The 17,435-nt window shown below is 54.4% G+C and overlaps 2 pseudogenes; one reads left to right on the top strand and one right to left on the bottom strand.

The window, feature by feature from the left end:
• LOC101404171 (P2X purinoceptor 6-like) overlaps positions 1–2,803 on the bottom strand; it is a 94,558-nt pseudogene extending 91,755 nt beyond the window's left edge.
• Positions 2,804–2,920: 117 nt separating this feature from the next.
• On the top strand, positions 2,921–14,244 carry LOC147912421 (uncharacterized; annotated as a pseudogene).
• Positions 14,245–17,435: the final 3,191 nt, after the last annotated feature.

A 17,435-nucleotide genomic window follows, 5' to 3' on the forward strand; every position in this document is an offset into this window, starting at 1 on the left:
CTGGGACAAAAGCAGAGTGGCTGTGGAGATGGGTGGCCTGCCACCTGTGTGCTGTGTGTGACAGCTCTGCACATTTAGGGGGATGCACACCAGGGAAGGGGAGGGGAGGGCTGGGCAGAGGGCAGGGGTGTGGCAGTGGTCAGGATCTACAGGGACTTAGTGGCCACCATCTTGGAGAAGGAGCCTTCCCAGGGTGGAAAGCAAGGGCTGGCAGGCTCTGATGGTGTCACCTGTGAGGGCTCAGCCTGGCTGCTGCATGGAGTGCACCTGGGGGCCCACAAGCAGACCACAGGCACAGTGGGGACAGCAGGGAAACCAGTCAGGAGACGGAATGGACAGGAAGGGGGCAGGGAGGTGGGGAGCTGGGTCCAGCTTTGGTCCTGTTAGACGTCATGGCCCTCAGTGGATGGAAAGAGGCGGCACTGGGAGAGGGAGAGGGTTTCTCCTTGGACGTGGTGGGTGCGCATCAGGAGGCAGCTGTGCTCGGGGCAGGTGGTCACCGGGGCTACAACTTGGGCATCAACAGAACAGAGGTGGAAACTGGGGCTGTAGAGGATCTGGGTGGAGGGAGAAGGGGCTGGAAATGCAGCATGAGAAGGACAGAGGAGCCAGACCACAGTGCCCAGGTCAGGGAGGAGAGCACTCAGGAGCTCCAGGCCCTGGCCCCTGCCCCTCCACCCCTCCCTCAAGATCAAACCTTGAGTTCCCAGGCCCCCCACTCTTCCGGATGCAGCCTTTGTGAATGCAGTACCTATGGCCTGGCTTCCTGACTTGTCCCTTTGTCCACCCAGAAAGCTCTTACACATCCCGAGAGCCCTGTCCAGGGCCGCTCCTCTGTCAGGCCCTTCCTGAACCCGGCCTGTGACAGTGCCAGCACCCCCTCTGGCATCACATGCCCCTCTTGCACACACTCGCTGCAAGGGTGGGGTCAGAGATGTCAGCGCCTGGCAGCAGCACCAAGGCACCCACCTGTGGCGGCTTCACAAATTCAGTCACGTCCCACAGCCGGATCCCCAGCTCCTTGATCTGGGTCACGGAAACCCCTTTGAGTTTGGTGATGACAGAAATCTGGGGTCCAGGTCCTGCTCCTGGTAGCCTTTTGTGGCGAGGAGGGCCCACCTTGGGAGGAGACGATGGGCAGTGTGGTGTGTCCCTGGCACTCAGTGAGCAGTGGCAGAGCTGGGCCCCACCCACTCAGCCCCTACACACCCTGTAAGGCTCCCAGCACAGCGTTCAGGGCCCCCACCTCTTTTCCAGCCTCATTTCCACCCCAAACACCCTGCACAGGCCAGAAACCCCGGCCATGCATCAGAGAGCCAATGCTCTCAGACCCAGATGCCCACCACCACCTCCTACCCCAGCCTTCCCCCTCCCCTGCCCCCGCCAGACCCAGCTCCCTCCTTAAAGTCTCCCCTGACCCAACCACCACGGTGGTCTTTCTCAGGGGCCCCAGGGCTCCAGCTCTCACAGGTGTCAGGGACTACCTCCTGCCCCTCCCACGTCCTCCTGGGCAGAGTGAGAGCCATCCTGCTCTGTGTCCAGAGCCCAACACGGGGCTGGGGACAAGGTCCAGGAAAGGAGGCAGGTGGGCACACAGGAGGACACGAGCACACGGCTTACTCTTGTACCTGCTGCCTCTAGACAGACGGAGATCCTTCCTTCTGCCCCTACCCTGTCGCAACCTGCCCCCTCACTGCCACCAGTCCAGCCCCTGAGGGTTCACACTCCCACCCTCAGCCCAGCAGGACCAGTCAGGGTCCCTCCAGCCAGCCTGCCCAGGAGCCACTCTCTTACCCCACCACGAGGACCATGACCCCGAGCTGCAGCAGCCTCTGTGGGGCGCCTACCCCCCAGTTCCTGGTCATCACCTACTTCTCAGTTTGTAATCCAGAAGCCCCCAGCCTGTCGCAGCCCCCGGGGAGCCCACACTCTCAGCTCCTGCTGGCTGCCGGGGAGCAGGGTCAACACTGCAGCTGCAGCCCCAGCTGAACAGGAGGAAAAGCAGACCCCCAGGCCAGGCCAGGCCAGCAGCTGGTAAAGGGACACTCCCACTGGGGGCAGGACCCAGCCCCACCCCCGCCCTGGGCTCAGTCCCCACCCCCAGCTGCCCTGGGCCTCCCTTCCTCTCTGACTCCCTCTGCCTGGCACTGGGGCGCAGAGAGGAGTAGCCCCTCTCCCCTGCCCTTTGGCCTCACTTCCTTGGGGGCTGAGAGGATGACAGGTGTTACAGGTACTTTGAGAGGGCGGCAGGAGGAGATAGGAGCCCAGAGGAGGGACCAAGGAAAGCTTCAGGAAGAAGGGACCTCTGAGCTGACACCCGCAGATTCTGAAGTTCAAGAAGCACAGCTGGGGAGGAATGTTCCTGGAGGAGGAAGCCGCATATGCGACGCTGGAGCCTGAGAGAGAACTGGCACCCACAGAGGGAGCAGGACTCTGGCTCCAGAGAGGAGGGTGGCTGGCTCTGGGAGGTTCCCAGGTCATCCTGTGCGATGCCAGGCAGAGCTGCCCCTCCCCACAAGTGCAGGGACTAAAGCCCAGCTCTGGAGTTAGGCAGGGTCCCCAGTCCGCGGAAGGGGGGTGATGCTGGACCCACACGGGACAGCAGGGGGTCAACGCCTGCAAGGCGCCCAGCCCTGCGCCTGGCCCATGGGGCGCTCCCTTCTGCGCCCTGACCAGGAGCAGGCTCAAGGTCAGTGCAGGCTGCTGGTGGTTTCTGCAGCAAGGAACAACAGGGGGTTGTCCTGATGACTGCCCCCAGGAGAGTGCGTCTCTACTGGCTGTTGGGGGCTACTGTTCACTGCATGCCACATTTGATTGGCCCATGCAGCTGGCAGGTCAGTCCACATCCCAGGGCTGTGCTCTAGGAGGGGCCTGACTCAGTCCCAGCCTCAGTGCCTGGGACTGTGAAATAGGCATAACCATGAGGGGTCCCTTCGAGAGGTCCCGAGAGAATGAAGAGCAGGAGGACGAAGGGGCCGCTGGGCGTCCTGCAGGGGTCCCGGAGGCCGAGGATGGTTCAGGTGCGGATTCAGACTGAACTGAAGACAGGTGCCCCAGGCAGGGGGTTCAGGCCTGTCTCTTCACCTTGTGGGATCTAGGCAGGGGTGGAGGGGCGGGCTGGGGCTGAGGGCAGGGGACCCCTGTCCAGCAGAGAGTGCATCCCTCCATGGGACACCCTCAGGGCAGCCCACGGCCCCTCCAGCCCCCTGCCCTCCAAGAAATCCTCTTGACAGCATCAGTTGTTCCACCTTCAGAACCCGCTTCCAGAATGACGTTAAAATGCAGAAACCTAGCCAAACCATCTAAGAAGGGCTGTCCCACTCCTTCCTGAAATGGGATGAGGGCTGGGTTTTCCCAAGCCACAGGAGAAACTAAGCTGATGCATGTATAGAACTTAGAAGTATTTCAGTGTTTTCCCCTATAAAATGTTCATAAATCATTTGTGGTCTGCAATTCCACAGAAAAGGCACAGCATGCACTTCGGTGTCAGACAGGCAGGGTCCTAAGCCTGGCTCTGCCGGGATCAGTTACTACTCGCTGTGTGACTTTGGGGAAAGGATTTGCTTTCTCTGAGCCTCGATGTCCCCATCTGTATATGGGGCAGGAGTCCCTTCTAGCACAGGAAGAAATGCCTCTAGAGGGAAACAGGCTGGGTAGTGACAGAGGGCAGGGGAGGAGGCAGGCGGCTGTGCCTGGGGAGGGGGCCACATGGACCCCTGTCTCTATCAGGCACCCATGGGCTCGGAGAACTGGTCAAGGACACCGTCCACCTGAGGTCTTGCCGGGCCCACAGCGTCGTGCCTGCCTCCTGCTTCCTGCGCGAGGGAAGCGCCCCAGAGCTGAGCCTGCGGTGTCGTGGCCTGCAGCCCCAGGTACCCCTGGAGGGACCCTGGGCCAGGCTTGGAGGGGAGGACCTGGGAGGAGCAGCCATGGGAGTGGCCCTCCCTGAGCCCACTCCACACATTCCCCAGCCTTGCTCTGTGCCAGGTGTGTCCCATCCCCCACATCTGGGTGACATGGGATCCAGGCTCTGATGGAGATCAGTGTAAGGACTGGGGAGCCTGCAGGGGCCCCTAATGCATTGGGGGTCAGGGAAGGCCCCAGGTGGTCTGTAGGAGCCTAGAAGGAGAAGCAGGTGGCCCCTGGGCCTGTGGGAACGGGTGGGTCTTTCAGTTGGAGGGCATCGAGTGGGCTCAGCCCTGGGAACAGGAGCCCAGGTAGTGACCAGCTATGCATGGGGCCTTCAGCTCTGGGAAGGACCAGGCCTCTCAGGACTCTCGGTCCCAGGGCGCCCGGGCTCTCCCGTCTGCATTGACCTCCAATCCCGGTGTCAAGCAGGTAGATTCGGGACAACGGGCTCTGTGGGGCCGGTGCAGAGGCCTTGGCAGGTGCCCTGAGCAAAAGCAGCAGCATCTGTGGGAGGTGCCAAGCCTGGGACAGGTGGGCAGACCTGAGTCTTCCCTTTCCTGAGGGATGTGGACTCCCCCAGCCAGGCCTTCTCCCCGTGGACCTGCTGGTGATGCTGGGGGCAGGGCCTCATCACAGGGTGGGGTGGGTGGGGGTGGTGCACCCAAGGCTGGACGCCACTCCCTTCCTGACCCACCCCACCCCTCCAAACCCGCTTCTGCTGGACAGCACCCCCTGCAGATGGTGGCCTCCCGGTGTCTGAATGCAGTCTTTCAACACAGAGAGAGGGGGGCTGGCAGTGCGAGAGGAGGGAGGGCTGGGGGTAGTTTGGCGGGGCTGGATCCAAATGCAACCTCTGCCACAGAAGAGCAGGGTGACCCTGAACAAGCAGCAAACCTCGCTGAGCCTCAGTTTCCAATCTGTGAAATGGACCCAACCATACCACTTAGCCCTTGGGGTTGTGATGAGCATTAAAAGCTCAGCAGAGAGTCTGGCCATGTAAGTGCTCTGTGCAGGGCACATTGCCTGTCATTGCCAGTCGCCAGAGATGCGGCCATGAGGGCTTCTGTGTGGGGTTATATTGCTGCCAGGCACGAGTCATCAATGGGGTGGCTGCAGCCCCATCACAGGTTCCTGCACAGCACCACAAAGGAGGGGGTTTAACCCCTTGACAGAGAAGCTTGTGGACACATGGGGTGGGGATGGGGCATCCAGCCAATGGGTTGCAGAGGTGCCATGCAACCCCAGGACAGTCCGCCTGCAAAGCCCCTTCCACCTCCTCAAGCCTGGAAGTTTGGGGGATGGAGGAAGGTGGAGGAGGGCGGTGTCTGACTTTGGATCCCACTGACTGGTGAGTGATGTCGGACCCCAGATGTGGAGCTGTCGGAGAACCAGCTGGGAGCAGTGGGCAGCCAGGCTGTGTGTGCTGCCCTCGCAGTGAACCTGGCCGTCAGAGGGTACAGCTGGCAGGGAATGGCCTGGAGGAGCAGGAGGCCCAGTATCTTGCTGAACTCCTGCTGGCCCACACTGGCCTGAAGTCCCTGGACCTGAGCTATAAGCAGCTGACTGACCCAGCAGGTACCATGCAGACTTGGCCACCATGGGGCCCGTCTTCCTTGGGCAGGGATGGGGGGAGGTTGGCAGGACCACTCTGAGCATCCATGCTCTGGCCCCTCTCCCCACGTCCTACTTTGCCTGCCCCTTCCCCACTCCTTCCACACAGAACTCTTAGGTCACTCCCTGGACATCTCATTGCCTGTTGCTGCCTGTGCTGGGTGCTGATTTAGCCACGAGGAACCCAGCATGAACACAACAGAGGCCCTGGCCTCAGGGAACACACATTAACAAGATCATTCTCCATAATTATTGGCGCTACAAAAGAAACAAACAGGGGTGATTCTAGAGAAGAATGAGGATCCCTGATACATGGGTGGCTGGGGTGGCCTCTGTGAGGAGGTGACATTGAAGCTGAAATGGGCAGGCTGTGGAGAAATCAGCCATTACAAGACCAGAGGGAGCCCATTTCAAGCAGAGGAACAGTGAACACGCAGACTTATTTCTCAGACTGACGGACACCAGTGTGACTGGGCTATTTGGCCAGGGCAGAGTGGCCAGGCTGCGGGGTGGAGAGGTGACAGGGGCTACAAGGCTACAAATCATGGCAAAAGGCATGAAGATTTTATTTCAAGTCTGTGGAGAACAACGGTGGGATCCCTGATCTCACCACTTTCTCTCATGCCCCAGGACCTTGGCATGGGCAGTCTGCTTTGCGAGGTACATGCAGTTTGACCTGCCTGTCCTCAACCACTCCAATCAATTATAAGAAACACCTGGGACCCTGGGTTAGGAATACAGATTCCTGCACCTTGGATCTGCTGAACCAGACTCTTGGGGGAGGCCTGTGCGTCTGCATTTTAGCAGGTGTCCCAGGAGATTTGTCTGATTGAGAAATTTTGGGAGTCACTGCTCTGTGTCAGACTGCTTAGAGTGAGTGGGGTGGCACCAGCTTTGGCCTGTGAGAATCAGCCCTAGAATCTAACTGCCAGAGAGTCAGTTTACCTTCTAAGAAAATTACTGTGGGAAGTCAGTGAAACGAGAAGAGAAGCTCATTTCAGACTTTTGACAAACCAACTAGACGCTTCCCTCTGGGCCTGCATGGTCAGAGGGTGAGCACCAGAGAGGCAGCCAGGAGGGAGGGGCTGGAGGCTAAGGCCCTGTGAAGGCTGCAGAATTACGGGAGGGGGCGGTCTTCAGCCTGGGAAAGGACAGACTCAGCAGGGACATTTTGTTTCCCCAAGTGGGGATCTGTGGGTGGGCCCGATTCCCTGGAGGGTGAAGTAGCTTGGGTCCCAGTCTCCCCACCTGACCCACGGTGATTGTAGCACCTGCCACATACGTTGTTTTCAGGGGTCACGAAGACCAAGATTCAGAACTACAAGAGGCTGATTCCTGTGTGTAGAACCTTCTCACCTTCTAGCTGTTCAGCAAAGAAGGGGCTTCCCTACAAAGTGGGAGGCCGCTGCCCTCTCCTCCCAGCCCTGGGAGTGTCTGAGGAGGAGGAAAGTACCCCTATCTGAGAACCTGCAGGGGTCAGACCCAGCGCTGGGCATGGAGTCTGGAGCCCTGTTCTCAGGGAGGCAGCACAGGGGCCTCCCAACCTTGCAGGGAGCTCTCCAAGGTTCTGAAAGTGTCTGCCCAGGCTGTTCTGGCCCCGAGGGCTGGCTGAGTGTTCTGCTCAGTCACTGCATCTGTTTTCCTCTGTGCATTTCTTTAGACCAGCCTTACTAGCCCTATGCTCAGTGCTGGGACCACAGAGAGGGGTCAAATTCAGATCTCTGAGAAATTCCTAGGCTGGCGGGAGAGACTGGCCGGGCAGAGAGAGGTCTAATTGCCAGATACTGGCCATTAGAAGCACATTGAACTTGAGGTCCGAGGTGGCCCAGCCCAGGCAGGTGGGCAAGGCTTCCTGACACCGTGACCCCAGGTTAGAAGGATGAGGAGCTCCTAGCCAGGTGAAGAAGGGGGTCAACAGTTGCACACAGGGGGACAGCCTGGAGGCACATTGGTCCCAGCACTTCTGAGAACTGGACACGGGTCAGACTGGCTGAGTGCTGACAGAGTGGAGAGCAGGGTGGGTGGATGAGTGAGGCTTCTGCCCATTTTACATGCTGAATATCTCTCAAGGTTTCTTAACCCCACAGGGCCCCACTTTCCTTTTTCTACCACCACTGCCTCCTCTCTACCACAGCTGCACTGGCCTTGTCACTTCTTGCCTACAGACTATCGCACAAGCCTCCTGGACTCTCGTCTCTGCCCCTGCCCACCCTAGTCCATCCCCTACACCCACTGCTAAGGAATCCAGCCTTGTCACTTCTTAAAGCCCTCCCTGCGTCCCCACCCCCGATAGGGCAACGCCCAATACCCTTATCCTAGCATTCAAGGCTCTCAGCATCTCTCAAGTGCCCATGGCTCCTACCTCATTTCGCTAGCTTCCCCCCTCCCTCCGCCAGCGCCAGACTTGCTGCATTTCCACAAGTGCTCCGTGCTCCCTCATCCTCTGCACATTCACTCTTTCTTGTATCTGCTCTCCACTGTGTGTGCACATGTACCTGGGAGAGTCCCATAGTCTTCAAGGTTATCTCCTCTGTCTTCAGTTTCCTGACCCCTCAGGCAGGGTTAGCCACCACTCTGTTCCCACACCTCTCTTTTTGTAGACCAGAATAGCTCACATCCCATCAATTTGTATTTATGTCTCCCCCGTTAAATGTGAAATCCTCGAGGGCAGGGCAGGCCCATTTTGGGTTCAACCCCCTGACCCTCATGCCCAGCAAAGACCCTGGCACACAACGGGCATCAGTGTCATTTTTTGAAGGAATAAACAGTGACTAATGTCTCCCTTGGTATTTCTGAAGGGGAGACGCTTGGACCAGCCCTGGCAGAAAACTCAGGACTCACCGAGCTTAACATAAGTTGGAATCACCTTTGAGGCTCGGGAGCTATGGCCTTTGCCAGGGGTCTGGAGGTATGAGGCCCTCTCCTATCAGCCCGTCTGGCCTGTCTTTTGGGGGCAGGTCTCCCAGGTGCCAGCTCCCAGTCTTTGCAGCTCTTCAGAAATGAACCTTGGATCTTTTCAGCAGAGCTTCAAGATATTTCTTTAAGTGACATTGATGTTCCCAGCTCCACTTAATGATGACAATGTTCCATCTCCCTGTGTCCACTGTCACATCACTTACTGAGGAGTCTGAAGCTGACTGTCGCATAGCTTCCCCAGACGGCACAGACACTTGGCTGGTGGGGACATGTTGCACTCTGGTGACATATGCTGGCTGTTGGGAGTATGCAGATGCTTCCTGAGACACCCTGGCACCCTTGGTCCCAGCACACTCTCCAACAGCCCACCTGCTCCCTTGGATGTTGTGGCTTGTAGGCCTCAGGAACAGGTGGCTCCAGCCCCTTCCAGGATGGCACAGGGGCCTGCAGTGCTCCTGGTGCCAGCTCCCTTGGTGGGTCCTCCTCAAGGAACAGGAGCTGTTGCCCTCTGACAGGGGTGACCTGGGGGTCCTGCCCACAAGGTGGCAGGTTGGGCTCTGTCTTCTCAGCACATCCACAAGCTCTACCCTACTCCCCATCACACCCCCAAGCAGCCCTTCACTGGAGCCCTTCTGGGTCCCTGGGTGGCTCTGTACCTCGGGATCTCTGTCCTTGAGAGGCCCCCAAGTGGGCATGGGGCCTGATGGCTTGTCTCTGGCACCTGATGCCACGTGGCAGCCCCCCCAGGCTCTGAGGGTCATTCACATCCACACCCCTCTCTCCACTGTGCTTCCAGGGGTTCGGCTCCACTGCTCACCACCATCCAAGCCACAAGACTCTAAACTGGACTCTGCCCTTTCACACTCGGTCCACACTCTTTGCGCTTTGGGTCTCTGGGCCCCTGAGGCTGAGACCCTTGACTTTCTCCGCTGTCACATGTGGTCCCATGGCGTTGCTCTTTTGCGTTCCAGGCAAACATCTTCCTGGGAGTCCTGGACACCTCAAACAATGGCTTTGAAGATCCTGGAGCCTCCACGGTGGGTGAGGCACTTAAGATCGACAACGTGTTGGAGGAACTCGATATGAGGTGAGTAAAGTGGGATGCCCCCAGTGTCACAGTCTTTGGTTCCATAGCACCCCAGGGACCAGGGACTCCACGATCTTGCTACTGTTCACCACTTTAATTCCCAAACCTACCACACTCTACCCATGATGGGACCTGAGCTGCAACCCAAGAGCGCCCAGTTCTGTCCTTGTCACTCGAGTTCATCAATCAAACACTGGGGCTCATAATTCCCACTGCACAGGCGGGGGGCTGGGAATCACACACGTACATGTGAAGCATCTTCAGAAAGCCTGGTGCCGGGTGGGTGCTCACATGCTCTGCTCGGCACATGGCTGCTGGGGGCCTGCTGTGTGGGAGCTGCCCCTCCAGGCCCAGGCAGGGTCCCAGGCCTCAGCAGGTCACCAGAGCAGGGGCTGCAAGCCAGGAGAGGAAAGAGGCAGAAGCTGCCAGAGGGGGCAGGGCCTGCCTGCTTCAATCTTGCCCACCTTTGCTCCCCATGGTAGGAGCTAAGGCCAGAGGAGACCATGGGGGATACTGAAATTCAAGGCCAAGCTGGGGTCTGAGAAGTCAGAGAGAAGTGGGACTGGCTCTGAGAAGAAGTGGCCAACAGCCATTCTAAGCCCTGGAGCTCAGGTCCAGCAGGAGGAGGAGGAGGAGGAGGTGGAGGAGGAGGAGGAGTTGGAGGAGGTAGAGATGATGTGGGGAGAGAGCTGGGGGGGTTTCCAGAACAGATGCTGTCATGGTGATAGATACAGGGTGCCAGCTGGGGCAAAACTCTTGGGAGCACCTGCTGAGCTCTGAGGGCCAGGGAGCAGCTGCTGGTCTCCACCAGGGGAGGGACGGTCTAGGTGTGTTTGCTGGGGGATCTCCCTGAACACTGGGAGCCTCCAATGAAGTAGGGTCCTTTCCAGTTTTTACTCACTGACCTGGCCAGGGTCCCCAGGGCTTGTGTGGAGACTGGAATGTGAAGCCTGACCCGGTGGATGCACCAGCAGCTCCAGCTGGGACCCTGGGGAGATCTGTGTGCAAGGCAGCACAATGCATATGCCTTTCTGCTGCAGCAACAACCGCATCTCTGCGGTGGGAGCCCTGAGCCTGGGCCTGCGCCTCCGGGTCAACCAGACACTGAGGATTCTTGCTGTGAGTGCTGCCTGATGGGGGAGGCCCCACACAGACCTGCTTGTGCGTGTCCACACAGATCCCTGCTTTGTCACATCTCCCCACCCCAGTGGCAGCAGGGGACACTCGTTCAAGAGTCCGGATGGGGAGGGAGCCTCCTGGCTTCTTGTGACCACTTCTTCATTTTGCCATTCACTCACCCATCTGGCCTGGCCCATGCACTTCTGCAGACTCCTCCCCCTCCCTCCTTCCCTCCCAGCTGCCCTTCCTCCTTCTCAGCCCACTGGGTGCTGCTCTGCTGAAGATGGCCAGGGCACCTTTGCTTCCCCTTCATCTTCTCCCCTTCTCTTCCTCTGGCCTTGCTGGACCCAGGCTCAGACCTACCTGAGGCCTTGGGTGCACAGCAGGGGTTCCTTCCTCCAGGGTTGCCAGTGGGGAGGGAGCTGCTGAGCAGGGCTGAGAGCCAAAGACAGAGAAGGGAGGGTGTGATTGAGGGTGGAGCAGGTCCACGGAGGACCACTGTGCCAACAGCATGTGCTCAGAGGACAGACCCACCAGCTCCAGGGGATCCAGCCCTGCCTGGCCCTCAGTTCCCTCAACTGGCAGAGGAGTCCCCTATAGCACCCCCATCCCCAGCCTGAGGCTCACTCCTCTCTTGCCCTTGGCTGGAACCCAGACCTCTCTCTTAAGCTCTGGATCCCCATCTCCAGCCACCTGCTGATGATCCCCCAGATGGCTCCAAGGCACATCGGATTCTGAGAGTCTGACATGAAGGCATCGTCTTCTTCTAAGGGCTGCCTCTTGGTCGGGGGTACTCCTTCCCTTCAGAAGCTGGGGCCCAGTGCTCGCCCCTCCATCTCTTTCTCACATCTTCCCTCCTCCATCTCACCTCCTGCAGAGTGCCCAGGCTGCCTGCTCCTCCTTCTCACTTCCCCTCCCACAGTCCTGTGGTCCTGCTGCTTTCTCCTCTCTGGCCCTTCCTTCCCACCTGCTCCCAGGTGATCATCTAAACCAGAAATGTGCCCCTGTCCCTCATGCTTTAAACCTGTCAGCAGCTCCTCTCTGGATAAATCCAAGCTTAGTAGTGTGTCACTCACAGCATGCCCTCAGGATCTGGGCTCTGCCAACGCCCCTCTTCCCTCCCACTTTGAAACACATCCTCTCATTCCCAGCTGCCTGGGATTCTCCGTGCACACGGGGCGGGTTCTCACCTCTGCTTTGCTCCTGCTGCTCCTCTTGCTAAAATGCCCAGCTCCCCCCACCTCACTTGTGGAGTTCAGCTCAGGGGCTCTGTCCCCATCTGACCTTAACCCCCAGGGAGAGCTGGGGCACACTCTCTATTGCACTTATCACAGTGCATTTTTATGATGTTCCTTTTCCTCTCCTCTCTTTATGGAGGAGTGAGCTCTTTATGGGCAGGGGTGTGTCTTGTGTGTCTGTACCTTTGTCCTGGCACAGAGCTGGCACTGGGTGGGCACTCAGCCAGCACTCTCTCCCTTCCTCTCTCCCTGGCCCTGCAGCCTCACCCAGGGCATTCTGTCCCATGGAGACACCTTCTGAGCCGAGAGAGTGGGGTTGTCCTCGGCCATGTCACCAGAGATGAGGAATCCCTCCTTCCCTTTCACGCTGCTCTCCCGGCCTCCCAGGGCTCAGCTGTTCTCAGTGTGTGTGTGGGTTTCTCAGGTGTCAAGGAATCCCAGGCGAAGTGCAGGCTGATTTGCTGTTCTCAAGTCTGCCCAGGAGAGTCCAGTGTCTGCCCTGGAACTGCTGGATTTCTCTGTAGGAGATTTTCACAGCTCCTCAGACACTCCCCACAGCCCCATGAGGGATCATTCAAAGGGAGAAAGTGGGGATTAGAGAACTAGAGCACCCTGTCCAGATCCATGGTGTGGCTGAGTCCACGTTCCAGCCCAGGCCTGAATGTGGGTCATGATGCCCCTCTGGCTCCACTCCTGCTCCCGACTGGGGTATCACTCTGGGCTCACCTCAGACCTCTGCCTGGTTCTTCACTGGCTGAGAGAGAATAGCTGGCTTGGGGGTCATGATTCTCATTGTTCTCTGATGTTTGGATTTGTAGGTTCATTCCTTGCAAGACAGCCCCTTCTCCCAGCCCATCCGGCCTGCAGATGGATCCTGGTGCTGGAAGATTCCCTTGTGTGGCTGTGAGGGATACCAGGACCCATTTTCACTCAATTTTGTCTTTTTAATGTAGGAAAAAAGGTCATTCTTTTCCAAGGCAGTTAAACACTAAAGAGAGACTCCCCAAATACAAATTATTAAAAGAAATATCACTGCTTATTCTTACCCTGATTTATTTCCATCCAGACTTGAGTCAAAGCCTCTCCAGAGATGTGTTTTCACAGTTCAGCCCTCAGGCTTTGGACACTTGGTGCCGAAGGTGCTTGTTTCCTTCCACCTGCCTCGTCTCTACGGCTTCACAGGCAGAGATGAGCTTGCCTTGACTGTGTTATCTCTGTTCTGAGAATGCCTGTTGGCATAGACTCTATCATTTGCAAACAAATGGAGTGATGTATGAAATTGTCCTGCAACACTACAGCTTATTCACTATGATGTGTGGTTATTAGCAGAAGCTTTAGTATAATGAAAATCCCATGGGGTTTGGCGTCAGACAGGCCTGGGACCAAATCTTGATCCATCAACATTGGATCTTGGATTCTGAATCAGAGATCAGCCCTAGTCTAGATGTAATGTTCTATTTCCTGTTCCTTCACTGTTATTATTAGTCTAATCTGCTGAGCCCAGATTGTATCCTCAGCTTTAAGGAGAATACGTCTGAATCCTTACAGTCCATGTAAATCCCTTCCCAAGACTCAGCCTTGTGTTTCTGTGAAACAGGGCTAGTACCCACCAGCCAGGGTCACTGTGAGACCTGATGAAATGACAGACCCCACAGAAAGGGCCTGTGCAGAGAAAGACTCAGTGTTCGTTCTCTTCCTCCAACCTCCTTGGTTCATTTTTCATTGAGGAAGAATATTTATGCTGAAAAATGCATCTGGATCAAGGGCAGGTCCCGGTGAGTTTTCACAAACAGTATAGACCTCTGTAACCAGCCCCCAGATCAAGAAATAGAGCAGGCCCCCAGAAGCCCCCTGAGCCCTTGCCCTTCTCTATTTTAGTAGTTTGGGGAGTAATGACATTGTCACCCATAGGAGAGAAGCTGTTCTGAGGAGCTTCTTCGAGACCCTGTATAAGTAAAAGAAGTCAAGTTCTCAGAAAGTGATGATGTGCTGCCTTGTCCTGGGTTTCTCCTCAGGATTCCAGGCGAGCAGAGAGTTTGATGACCTCACTGCTCAGTGAAGGTCATTCTTCCAGGGCTTTGCATAAAGACTGCAGCCCACAGAGTGGAGTACAAAAAAGAGTTGCTGCCAGTCTTCAGACCATCCTCACCATTATCTGCCCCTAAATGTCTGTGGAGTGTGGCTTCCTCATCATCCATAGGCCACTTCAACTTCCACATGGAGGGTTCTGGGCCTTGCCATGCCTTGTTACCACTTGAGTCTGCACTGAGTCCCCATGACTACCAGGGGGTACCTCCTATGGAGCCAGCCTTCGCGACGACTCAAACACCTGTACCTCCTCGGCCCCTATGGTCCTTGCACTAATCTGGGCCTCCCTCTGCTCTCACTCATTTGGAGAATTCACTCATGGGTGAATTGCATGGTACGTGAACTATATCTCAAGAAAGCTATTACCAAAAAAAAAAAATTATATTGTTTGATCCAAATTGTGTAAATAAAAAATGTATGATTGTGTATACACAGAAAAAAAGACCAAAAAGACCCATCATCTTAATAATGTTTATGTCTAGGTTGTAGGTTTATGTATTTTAATTTTCTTTATATTTTTATGCATTTTCCACACTTTCTACTCTAAGTATGTGTTATTTTAGAATCAGAAAATAAATAGTACTTAAAAACACAACATGATACAGGTTACAATTCAGTCATGTGAATGGCCTGGTTGGAGCCTTGAGGAAAGAGGGTGCTATTGACTGAGTTTTCCCCCCCAAAATTCATGTGTTGAAGCCCTAACCCCAGCGTGACTGTATTTGGAGACAGGAAGTAATTAAGGTTAAATGAGGCCATAAGGATGGGGCCCTGATCCCATAGGATTAGTACCCTTATAAAAAGAAACACCGGAAAGCTTGCTTTCTCCCCCTCCCCCCATGTGAGGACAAAGCCAGAAGGCAGCCCTCTGCAAGCCAGGAAGAGAGGCCTCACCAGAAATCAACCCTCCCAGACCTTGGCCTGGGACTCCTAGCCTCCAGAACTATGAGATGTCAACTGAGGAAAAATTCACTACAATTCAAATAGCAGGTACTCATTTGGGCAATTAGACTTGAAACTCGCGAGACACAGATTCAGGCAGAAACCCAAAATGTGTTCAGAGGAAAACAAAGGAGGTAAGGGTTTATAAAGGCAAAAAAAGAGAAATTATACAGGTTGTTTTGCAAAATTTGTGACGGGTGCCAGCAACAACTGTTACTACTTGGCTCTATGTGATTGGTTGCTACGGCTATCTCTAAGGAAGAAAGTTCTTATCTATAAGTAAGCATATTTCTTGAAAGAAGGTCAAGATGACAACAGTGAAGCACAGTTCAAAAGCTACATTCCCTCTGGGTAGAGACGTAGTGTGCCTGCATAAGCCCCATTTCCTTAATGGCCACCCAGCTCCATTTTAGAAGCCTTGACATATGATACTCCATTTTGTTATCACTGTCTACATTGTCCCCTTCTCATCAAGATCTTTGAGAACAAAGAATCGTGGATCAACCATTTGCTATATTGATATTTCCCTCATTGCCAGGAAGGCTCAGTCCTGGGAAGTCATAGCCCTCATGAGGGGGGAAGGGAGGTGCTCGGTCATCAGTAGGGTTAACGCAGTCAGAGGCTCTGGCTCCATCTGAGCAATAAGGATGCAGTCAGGAAATGAGTCTTAGGCACAGTCTCTATCCAGAAAAAGCGTCAAACTCTGGAGTTTCAAGATTGGTCGATCATCTCAAGTCATTAAGCAATCATTATTCTGGAGGTAGAGACAGACACACAACATCGATAAATACAAATCTTTAGTAGCTTGAACCTGACAAAGCTCTCATAAATCAGAATAATCATTAGTACAACTTGGAGCCATTCTGAGTGAGTAGTAGCATAAGAAGCTTAAATACAAGTACACATAGCAAAATTCTAACAATAATCATAAACAGTGTTGGAAGTCCTGATCTCAGCTAAGCACCTATACCTGAAGGAAATCAGCTGAAAACATCAATAGGGAACCAGAGAGTGTCATTAAAAGACACTGGACTGGAAACATCCTGTGCTATTTTTATAATTTTTCCAAGTTCTAACTCAACTTCACAAGAACAGTCGGTGCAGGTACAGCAGGAGGTCTTGGCTACAGCACAGACGCACCCTGTTCTGCAAGGAGATAATTGAGTGCCATTCAATTATCTAATATAAGCCCCGCTAGGGAAACAGGGATTGTTGTTGTTGAGCTAAGGCTCAAGTGGTAGAATTTTCCACTTTAGCTATGGTTAGGGATAAATTTTTTATCAACTGGTCATTATGGACTACATCAATCAAACGGACAAAGCCTTCAGCAATGATAACCAATAGAGAGTACATGGGGTGTAAAACAGGGCAGCACATCTTGCCTAGGCCAATGAGACTGCGGTTGGGTTTTTTCTTTAACAAGAACTTGAAAAGGAATCCTAAAAGGCATTGTCCCGCCATATGCCAGCTGTCTAGACATTCATAAGCCTGTGGTTCCCCATAGTAATCACACACAAAGGTGTACCCAAGAGGGACACAGAATATGCAATGCCTTCTAATTCTGTAACAGTGTCAGTGGTCAGGAGCACTTGGTAAGGTCCTTTCCAATGGGGCTTGAGGGCTGTCTTCCTCTGGTGATGCTTCCAGAAGACCCAGTCACCAGTCTCTAGACTGTGACCAACAGGATCCTTCAAATTGGAATCTGGGACAGTGTCTTTAACCTGTTGATAATAGGCTTGAGCATAAGACAGTGGAGACACAGTAGCTGGTCTGACTCACATAAGACAACAGAGGATAAGTAGAAGGTTTATGCCAACAGACACTGATCTGCTGGGGTCATATGGAGTCAGTTCTTGTTTTCCAAGGAGGGCACTGCGAACAGTCAGCAAGACCAAAGGCAATACCTTAGGCCAGGGTGTCCAGTCCACAGTATATAACAAACCTCAAAGACAATTAACAGGACTAGAATCTAATATCTACAAAGGTGCAAACATCATTTTTCTCTCTACAATTACCCTCTTTTTTTTTTGGCCAAAGACAGTCACAGTAAAACTAATTTCTTTATATTAAAAATTTGGCCTGATTATACAAGTGAAAATAAGAATACTCACTGAGTGCTGCTGAATTCTAGAAGGATCAGGTAGGGAGAAAAAGTCAATGTTTCATCTTTGTTCACAAAGGTTGGTCTTACCAAATTGTTGATAGCCTGAGAGAAAAGCCTTGTTTAAATTTGGAAAAACAAAACATTAGAACATCCTCCTCAGCTCATGTAGCCCCAGGTAACTAATACTTGTTCTGCTTCAATCCGGTTTTCCCATTAGTTTTCTTGACTTTGCCTGATGATTGAGGGTGATAGGACAGTGAGAATCCCAAGAAGTTTGCAAAGTTTTCATTAAGGTCCGTATGATTTGCCCAGTAAAGTGGGTGCCTTGGTCACCAGAGATTGTGGAAGGAACATCCCAAGTGGGAAGCATATGTTCTAACAGTTTCTTTACCATTGTGAGGGCACCAGCTTTGTGGTGAGG

Source organism: Ceratotherium simum, chromosome 35 (genome assembly GCF_057802395.1).
Source record: "Ceratotherium simum simum isolate JZ-2026a chromosome 35, ASM5780239v1, whole genome shotgun sequence".
In the NCBI taxonomy this organism is placed as follows: domain Eukaryota; kingdom Metazoa; phylum Chordata; class Mammalia; order Perissodactyla; family Rhinocerotidae; genus Ceratotherium; species Ceratotherium simum.